Consider the following 10,764-nt stretch of genomic DNA (forward strand, 5'->3'; position numbering starts at 1 on the left):
AGTTGTCTTTTCGTCTTGTTTATGGTTTCCTTTGCTGTGCAAAACTTTGAAGTTTCATTAGGTCCCATTTGTTTATTTATTTTTTTTATTTCCATTTCTCTAGGAGATGGGTCAAAAAGGATCTTGCTGTGATTTATGTCATAGAGTGTTCTGCTTATATTTTCTTCTAAGAGTTTTATAGTGTCTGGCCTTATATTTAGGTCTTTAATCTGTTTTGAGTTTTTTGTGTGTATGGTATTAGGGAGTGTTCTAATTTCATTGTTTTACATGTAGCTGTCCAGTTTTCCCACCACCACTTATTGAAGAGGCTGTCTTTTCTTCACTGTATATTCTTGCCTCCGTTATCAAAGATAAGGTGACCATATGTGCGTGGGTTTATCTCTGGGTTTTCTCTCCTATTCCATTGATCTATATTTCTTTTTTTGTTCCAGTACCATACTGTCTTGATTACTGTAGCTTTGTAGTATAGTCTGAAGTCAGGTAACCTGATTCCTTCAGCTCTGTTTTTCTTTCTCATGATTGCTTTGGCTATTTAGGGTCTTTTGTGTTTCTATACAAATTGTGAAATTTTTTGTTCTAGTTCTGTGAAAAATGCCAGTGGTAGTTTGATAAGGATTGCCTTGAATCTGTAGATTGCTTTGGGTAGTATAGTCATTTTCACAATGTTGATTCTTCCAATCCAAGAACATGGTATGTCTCTCCATCTTTTTGTATCATCTTTAATTTCTCTCATCAGTGTCTTATAGTTTACTGCATACAGCTTTGTTGCCTCCTTAGGTAGGTTTATTCCTAGGTATTTTATTCTTTTTGTTGCAATGGTAAATGGAAGTGTTTCCTTAATTTCTCTTTCACATTTTTCATCATTAGTGTATAGGAATGCCAGAGATTTCTGTGCATTAATTTTGTATCCTGCTACTTTACCAAATTCATTGATTAGCTCTAGTAGTTTTCTGGTAGCATCTTTAGGATTCTCTCTACATAGTATCATGTCATCTCCAAACAATGATAGTTTTACTTCTTCTTTTCTGATTTGGATTCCTTTTATTTCTTTTTCTTTTCTGATTGCTGGGGCTAAAACTTCCACAACTATGTTGAATAACAGTGGTGAGAGTGGGCAACTTTGTTTTGTTCCTGATCTTAGTGGAAATGGTTTCCGTTTTTCACCATTGAGCAAGATGTTGGCTGTGGGTTTGTCATATATGGCCTTTAATATGTTAAGGTAAGTTCCCTCTATGCCTACTTTCTGGATGCTTTTTTTCATAGTGGGTGTTGAATTTTGTCTAAAGATTTTTCTGCATCTCTTGAGATGATCATATGGTTTTTCTCCTTCAGTCTGTTAATATGGTTTATCACATTGATTGATTTGCATATACTGAAGAATCCTTGCATCCCTGGGATAAACCCCACTTGATCATGGTGTATGATCCTTTTAATGGGCTGTTAGATTCTGTTTGCTAGTATTTTGTTGAGGATTTTTGCATCTATGTTCATCAGTGATATTGGCCTGTAGTTTTCTTTCTTTGTGGCATCTTTGTCTGGTTTTGGTATCAGGGTGATGGTGGCCTCGTAGAATGAGTTTGGGAGTTTCCCTCCCTCTGCTATATTTTGGGAGAGTTTGAGAAGTCCATCTCTTAATATGTATGTTCTTTTTACCATTTTCTTAATTGGGTTTCTTATTGTAATTCTTTTCCTTCTCTTGTGTTAGCATTTGTTGTAGAGCTGGTTTGGTGGTGCTGAATTCTCTTAGCTTATGCTTCTTTGTAAAGATTTGAATTTTTCCATCAAATCTGAATGAGATCCTTGCTGGGTAGAGTAATCTTGCTTTTGGGTTTTTCCGTTTCATCACTCTAAATATGTCCTGCCACTCCCTTCTGGCTTGCAGAGTTTCTGCTGAAAGATAAGCTGCTAACCTTATGGGAATTCCCTTGTATGTTAATTGTTGCTTTTCCCTTGCTGCTTTTAATATTTTTTCTTTGTATTATTTTTTGATAGTTTGATTAATATGTGTCTTGTCATGTTTCTCCTTGGATTTATCCTGTATGGGACTTCCTGTGCTTCCTGGACTTGATTGACTTGTTTCCTTACCCATATTAGGAAGTTTTCAACTATAATCTCTTCAAATATTTTCTCAGTCCCTTTTTTTTTCTCTGCAGTAGTAATTTCCACTATTTTATCTTCCAGGTCACTTATCCATTGTTCTGCCTCAGTTATTCTGCTATTGATTCCTTCTAGAGAATTTTTAATTTCATTTATTGTGTTGTTCATCATTGTTTGTTTCATCTTTAGTTCTTCTAGGTCCTTGTTAAACGTTTCTTGTATTTTCTCCATTCTATTTCCAAGGTTTTGGATATCTTTACTATCATTTCTCTGAATTCTTTTTCAGGTAGGCTGCCTATTTCCTCTTCATTTGTTTGTTCTGGTGGGTTTTTATCTTGCTCCTTCATCTGCTGTGTGTTTTTCTGTCTTCTCATTTTGCTTATCTTACTATGTCTGGCGTCTCCTTTTTGCTGCCTGCAGGTTCGTAGTTCCTGTTGTTTTTGGTGTCTGCTCCCAGTGGGTAAGTTTGGTTCAGTGGGTTCTGTAGGTTTCCTGGTGGAGGGGACTGGTGCCTGTGTTCTGGTGGATGAGGCTAGATCTTGTCTTTATGGTGGGCAGGAACACATCTGGTGGTGTGTTTTGGGGTGTCTGTGAATGTATTATGTTTTTTGGCAGCCTCTTTGCTAATGGGTGGGGCTGTGTTCCTATCTTGCTAGTTGTTTGGCATAGGGTGTCCAGCACTGTAGCTTGCTGGTCATTGAATGGAGCTGGGTCTTAGCGTTGAGATGGAGATCTCTGGGAGAGCTTTCTGCATTTGATATTACGTGGGGCCAGGAGGTCCCTGCTGGACCAATGTCCTGAACTTGGCTCTCCCCCTCAGAGGCTCAGGCCTGACACCTGGCCAGAGCACTAAGACCCTGTCAGATACTTGTCTCAGAATAAAAGGGAGAATAAAATAAACTTATATTTTAGAAAAAATATTAAAAAGTAATAAAAGAAAGAAAGAGAGAAAGAAAGAAGAGAGCAACCAAACCAAAAAACAAATCCACCAATGATAACAAGCATTAAAAACTATACTAAAAAAAAAAAAAAAAAGGACCATCATAACCGTAGGACAAATGGAAAAAGCAAAGCTATACAGACAAAATCACATAAAGAAGCATACACATACACACTCACTATAAGAGAAGAAGAAAAACAATATATATTTAAAAAAAGGAAGAGAGCAACCAAATCAATAGGCAAATCTACCAATGATAATAAGCTCTGAATACTAAGCTAAGATAAACATAAAACCAGAACCAAGTTAGATGCAGAAAGCAAACCGCAAGTCTACAGTTCCTCCCAAAGTCCACCTCCTCAATTTGGGATGATTCGTTCGTTGTCTCTTCAGGTATTCCACAGGTGCAGGTACATCAAGTTGATTGTGGAGCTTTAATCCGCTGCTCCTGAGGCTGCGTGGAGAGATTTCCCTTTCTCTTCTTTGTTCTCACAGCTCCCGGGTTTCAGCTTTAGATTTGGCCCCGCCTCTGCGTGTAGGTCACCTGAGGGTGTCTTTTGGGAGGTCTGAGGTCTTCTGCGGGTGTTCACTAGGTGTTGTGTAGGAGTTGCTCCACGTGTAGATGTACTGTTGATGTATTCGTGGGGAGGAAGGTGACCTCTGCATCTTACTCCCCTGCCCTCTTGAAGGCGCCGCCTGGACTTTGAAGTAAAGAAAAACAATACCTGGTTCTCTTTTTTTTAAGGCATTGCTTGTTTGGTTTTTTCTGTTTGTTATTTGTAAAGTTTTCCTAACGGACATGTATAGCTACCGAATTTACTTCTAATGCTTCTTATTGTCTTAAGAATGTCACTGAAGACTATAGATTTCCTAGGCCACATTCCATGCGATTTACTATATAATGTTCTCATTCTTTTATAAATATTTTGTAATTTTTATTTGAATTTCTGCTTAAACCAGGATTTCTCTTTTCAAGTAATTTCCCTGATTTCTCTCTTAAGTCTTAATTTTAATGTATTTTGTTCTGAGAACATGGCTCATAGCATTCTGACCATTAAATGTATTGAGGTTTTTTTTTTTTTGGCCTGAACATAGCTGGTTTGTGAAAATTCTGTTGTGTTTGAAAAGGAGGAGCATTTTCCATTTTTTGAATTCAATTTTTTTCTCTCTCTTCCTATGTTTATCATTTACCTATCTACATAACTGTATCTGTCTAATTCATTTATTTTCAGATTGTTGATTGTGTTATGAAAATTTTCTGAGAACTTTTTTTGCTTATTTGCACTCTCATTTTTTGAGAATTGTCTTAATATTTTTTATTTTAATAGTAGAATTGTCCATTTCTCCTTGTATATACAAACGTTTTTATTTTGTAACCATTCTGTTCATATCACTGAAGCTCATGGCTGTTATTTCTTCTTGGTGGGTTGTACTGTTGATCCTATACATACCACTGTTTCTTGTGGTTAGTCTTTCTACCTTGATTTCTGTTCTTTGATATTAATATCTTTGTACCTGTTTTTGTTATTATTTTCCTGGCATATTACTAAAACTTCTGTCTTGCTTTATTTTATTTGTATTTCTCCTAAGTAGGCTAAAACCAAAAATTTCCCCCAAATCTGTGAATCTCTGTGTTTTGATAAAGTTAATATACTCATACTTATTGGTAGTATAATCTTAGTACTTTTTCTAATTATCTACCTCTATATTTTCTATTTATCATTCTTTGCAGTTGCTTATTTAGCCCTCTCTCAGATTTTTTGCCACATTTTTCTACTTGTCTGTGTTTTTTTCTTTTCCTTTTCATTCTTTTATTTCTTCTCTCAAATAGTTTAGATGTTATATATTATCTTTCAATTTTTCTGCAGCTCATCCATACATCTTTAACATGGAATTAAATGTATTTTTCTAAAATTACCTAGAGTTAATAATTAGGCTTTTTCCTTTTCTTAAGGATACAGAATTTTAGCATTTTAAAAAATTTTCCTTATTTCCTGTTCCACTGCTCTCCAAGCATCAAAACACTCGGTCTCTTCCATGTTAAGAGCAGCTGATACTTGAGTTTCAGATAAGTATTATTTTTTTTCACAAAACAGTAACATCACTAATTTTTAGATTTAGTTGTAATATTACTGGTTTCTTTCTGTTATTACATGTACCTGTATTACTTTGGGACTTAAAATACACTTCTTTATCTTCTTGATTATGTTTCGTACTAATCATCCTGTTCAATTAACCTGTCCTGATGCTGACCAGTACCTAGTGCAGGTAGAGCATCTAGCATTGTGCCTTCTGTGAGGTATCTCTTGACTCCTGCTTCTGCTTGTTATCTCACTGCCACCGCCTTAGTTTGGGCCATCTCACTTTTGCCTAAACTCTTCCTTTGACCTCCCAGGTGATGGCTCTGCCCCCCTATGAGTTAGCATAAGCTAAAAAAGTCCTCTTTTTTGCTGGAAGGCTCTGAGATTCTAGAGTTCTTTTTTTATGCCAGTTAGTGCCATTTATCTTGATCTATTCAGTATCTTTTACATTTATAACCGTTGGTCAGTCTCCCTCTTAAACTGTAAGCAACTTTAGGAAAAAACCCAAATTTGCTAATAGTTTTATCTAGAGTACTTGTAAAGTGTCCAGCTCACAGTAGGTGCTGAATCAGCCCTGGGCCATCCATCAGAGGAACCAATGTTTCCCTGGATGCAGTATACCTGTATCTGGACAAGACACAGAGCCTATCACAATGCCTGCAAAGCTGGGGCCCAATAAGCCTCTTCAACTTGACTGAGAAATGGAATACAGCTCTATATTACATTTGAAGGAAGTAAAAACATTCGGCACGTTTGCAATCTGACCAGTGTTCTTCTAACGTGAGGACGGCATTGGGAATCAGTAACTGTGGTGTGAGGCTGGGGTCAGACCTCATGGGTTTCCCTTCTGGATGGATGATACCGTGTCACCCTGATCATTTTGCTGCTCGCTTTTCCATCTCTAAGATGTGGAAGAAAAATAAAGGTGGGTGAACATACCGTCCCCACCAATGTAGACATTAGCATTCTGATTGTCTTTTCAGTACTTGCACTTTGACACATGATTTGGATTGAACTATGACTGTGAATGAAGTAGACACACGCTTGGATGTGAGTGTGGGAGCGGGTGTAGTGGTACTTTCAGCTTTTATTAAGGCTCTCACCTCCTTGCCCCATGTAGGTGCCTTCCTTGTGCAGTGACATTTCCACAAACATTTCATTTCTAATAACATCAAATACAGACATACTCGTTAAAGTCACGTTACCTGTGTGGCTGCATGATGGTATTTCCGGATTGCTGAAGGAGGTGTGGGCCGTGTCTGTGTGTGCACATTCCCATCAACGGTGGGTGACAGGACCCTGAGCATGGAGGGCCCCGGAATCTCCCTCTCTCCTAGGAACACCCCCGCTTTTGGAAGGGATGGATTCAGGGAGTCACTTCTTCTCCCATATGTTAGTAGCTAATTTTAAGTATTTCAGTATTTTGCCAACATATTACACCCCCAGAAAGCTTCCCCAGACTCACTGCCAGGGGAATAGAACTAAAGCCTGACTCATCTATCAAGTCAAGAATCTACTCAATTAAAAAAAAATAAGTAAAGAAATCAAAGTTAGAGCCAATACTAATCAGAGTTTTAATGTAAAAATCAATCTTTTGTTTACTTAAAAAAAACCGAATAATTATATTTGTCTACCTGATTGAGCCATAATTGTCTTCTAGTAGGAGAGGTCATATACATTCAGCCACCAACTGAGTGCTGGTGGCTTTACGTACGTGCTGTGTTTAATCCTCTGTGGTTCCTTTTGCTCCCCCAGTTCACTAGTAGGGCATCTGTAACTCACACAGCTGAAGTGTGCTGTAAGCAACCCAGCTCTTCCTAACCTCGATGACCACACAGCTATTCTGCCTCTAGGCCTCAACTTTATCCCCATACTTTTCTTCTCTCATAAGATGCTGTTTTTGTTAATGTTTTTATTATTGTTATTACATGATCTGTGTGTGTTTTCTTTTTTGCTCTGTGTTACATAATTATGACCAATGTCTGGACCAGTAGAAGGTGGAGAAGGAGTTAGGGAGGTTGGTTCCAGCACCCCCTCCACTGCCCAAGGGGAGCTTCTCTCTCTGCATCTTCTCTCTCTTCAGGACGTACGGGTCCTGCCTTTCGTCCCATCACTTCTCTAAGAGTGCTTCCAAATCTACCATGCTATCATCACCTCTACCCCAGTCTCCCATCCAAAGACAAACATGACAATAACAAAGATTGCAGATATTTTAAGAAAGGGTTATGAGATAGAATATGCAAATGTACTTTGAAAATAGAAATTCAATGTAAAGACGTACAAGAGTTAGTGTTATGGACCTGCCCATGAACAACAGAATGATTCCTTCATAAGCTGCCTCAGATTCACGTATTCACATTTAACCTTTGTATCATCCTAACCGAAAGCTTATGGAGAATGGTGGGGATGGTCTGCACGCAGCGGACGGTGAGTCAGTACTCTTAGCCAGACAAAGGGCAGAGCGCATAGGCTCAGTGACTCAGGAGTGATTCAGGAGGCTGTCTCTGTCTTTCTTCTTCTAGGCATAAATCAAAGACTCCAGCTTTCTAGGCTGCCAGTTCAACACCTTTTATAGGCACTTAATTCACTCAGAAATTAAAAATATATACATACTCCTTAGAGAAAGTACCATTATTCCTCAGCTTGACACATGATTTGATTTTAAGCCTTATATGTCTCCTCTACATCCTACTGTGGCTTAGAACCATTCCAATGTCTATGATGAACGGCTATTGCTGCCTGGGCTGGCCACCCCCCACTTAGACTCCACCGATACCCTCCTCGAAGAATCATTGCCTCCCCCTTCCGTGCAGAAGCCATCTGTGTAGTTACAGGGACTGCACACGGACAAGCCAGGTGTTAAGAGTATCACGTCGTGTCTTCTTACCACTAGACCTCCTGTCTCCTGCCTTGCAAAGCAGCGCTCAGGAGCACCAGGAAGGCCCATTCTGGCATCCCTGTCAGCACACCCAGCCCCTGTGGTCACCACCCTCGTTCCCTCCTCCCCTCTCCCCACACTCCTGATTCCACACACACTCTTTCGTTCTCACCATCACCTCTTATTTCACAGCCTGTTCTTTGCAACAAAGCTGAAACCCCTTCCCCCTGAATTCATCCACCCCTTCCAGGTATGGTTACACTCTTAAGGATTCAGGACTTTCAGTTACAAAGAATACAATTTGGGGAAGTGAGCACATGGGGCTGTTTACTTGGACAGAGGCGGTTTCACATTCTGGAGTAAAAGGAATGACAATGGGGACTTCCCTGGTGGCGCCGTGGTTAAAAATCCACCTGCCAATGCAGGAGACATGGGTTCAAGCCCTGGTCCCGGAAGATCCCACATGCCATGGAGCAACTAAGCACATGCGCCACAACTACTGAGCCTGCACTCTAGAGCCCACGAGCCACAACTACTGAGCCCATGTGCCACAACTACTGAAGCCCGTGCTCCTAGAGCCTGTGCTCCGCAACAAGAGAAGCCACTGCAATGAGAAGCCTGCGCACCGCAACGAAGAGTAGCCCCTGCTCGTTGCAACTGGACAAAGCCCGCGTGCAGCAACGAAGACCCAACGCGGCCAAAAATAAATAGATAAATACATTTATTAAAAGAAAGAAAGAAAAAAAAAAGAAATGACAGTGGACATGGAGCTAAAAGACCTCACTCTGCTCCCGGTTCACCTTCAACTCGTATGAACCTGAGGATGTTACTGCCCTTCTCCAGACACCACTTCTCCGTGTGAAGTGACAGTCGGGGACGCCCATGGAAATGTTCCTGGACGCTGTGTATTTCACAGTCTTCCCAAAATCTGGCTGGTAGAATTCAATAGGCTTCTAGGAGATCATGAAGCCAAACGATTCAGAAATATATAAACCTTTCCTTAGACCAGACTCCTCCTCCCCGTGAAGTCTTCCAGTTAGATATTTACATAGAGGGAAGCGGCCAAAAGCCGCAGAGTGACAACTTATTGTCAAATGGGCGGAGTCATCAACCCCCATGTAGGGAAGTGGGCTGTTCCGGGTACCCCAGGGACCCTTCTACCTCCAGGTTCAAGCCTGGCGCCCACCGTCATACCACGATCCGTGCAGCCTCCTGGGGCACAGGCTGCCGGGACCCACGTGAGTGCCGGAGTCATGCGCATGACCTGTAGGAGCAGGGAGCCGCTGGCCCACAGTCCGCCCGGCTAGACAAGGAGAAGCAGTGGGTGGGCAGCTGTCCAAGCCCCAAAGGCCGGGGAGGGCGGGGTCTCCTCTGAGGGAGGGCCTTGATTCACTGTACGTTCCGCCAGAGTCACCTCCAGAAATACCCGTTCCCATTGCTTTCACTGTCTCAGAATGCCCGGCGACTCTGCTTCTCAAATTCAGTTCACACCTCTCAGACATCAAGACCTCCCAGGTAAGGCCCAGGTGACACGCCTTCTCGGTGCTCTGGGACACACAGCTTCCAACCCACCAGCTTGGGTCACCTTGATTTCCCCGGAGCCCCACGTCCACCTCCAACCCTTGGCCCAGTGGTCCCCCTTGGCATGGATGAACTGCCCCATCTCGTATTCAGAGTGGACCAGGGCTGATGCCTTTCTCATGCCTCTCACTGGCCACCCTGGTTGTTTCACTTTGGGCATCAGTTTCACTGGCATTGTAGACCAAGGTGAGGCGAAGAGCAGGGTTTGGGTGTTGGGAAGCCCTGGCCGGTGGCTCCCTGTGTGACCGCGGACACGGTACTCGGTCCCTGTACGTGCCGACGAAGGGTAAGAGCGTTCAGCCTCCAGGGCTGCTGTTAGGGTTAAGTGAGAAGACACATGAAGATGCCAGCATGGCATCTGGCATACAGAGATGCTCACTAAACAGGGGTTTACTCCCTCCACCCCAACCCTTAGGAAGATGGATTTGGTCCATCTTGACTCCGTCTGTGACCTTATTTTAATTCCAGTTTGGTCCATCTTGACTCCGTCTGTGACCTTATTTTAATTCCAATTTGATAATAACACTAATCTTGTAAGTAAGGGACCATAGACACCTCCATCTCTTCCTAGGGCTTCAGGCAATATCTAGGTATTTGCCAGCTCTCAGGGGAAGTAGTGTGGGGAGGAGAGGGGGAGCAAAGGGAGTTTGTGTTCATCTGTCCCCACGTGGACCCTTCAGTCCAGATGCTTTCAGTTGCAAGTGACAGAAACTCAATCTGAAATAACTGAAGCAAATAAGGGTGTGTGTCTGCCTTCAGGCTTGACTTGTCCTACTTTCAGTGATGCTTTCTCTTCTTGGTTCTCCTCCTAGTTTTGGTTGACTTTTTTCCTTGCAGACTTTCTCCATCTGTTAGGAAATTTACCCTCCGGAGCAGCGTCTGTTTCCAAACAGCGCCTAGAAAACTCTCAGGGAAGAAACTGATTGGTCAGCCCTGGGCCACTTGCCCACGTTCGCACCGAGAGGGTAGCAGCCCAGTGAAGCCACATGGAGTTGATTCCTGGGGGCGAGCAGGACAGTGTGCCAACAGCCCCCACCTCCCACGGAGCCCGGAGAAAACTGCTGGCAACAAGCATCTGGGGGCAGTGACTCTCTGTCAAGTTCATGCTGAATATTACCCAGCACTATGATTGGTTTTTTCAAGCAAGCTCATTATAAAGACATTGGAGCCAATGTGTGTGTTAGACG

This window comes from Orcinus orca, chromosome 8 (assembly GCF_937001465.1).
Source record: "Orcinus orca chromosome 8, mOrcOrc1.1, whole genome shotgun sequence".
In the NCBI taxonomy this organism is placed as follows: Eukaryota; Metazoa; Chordata; class Mammalia; order Artiodactyla; family Delphinidae; genus Orcinus; species Orcinus orca.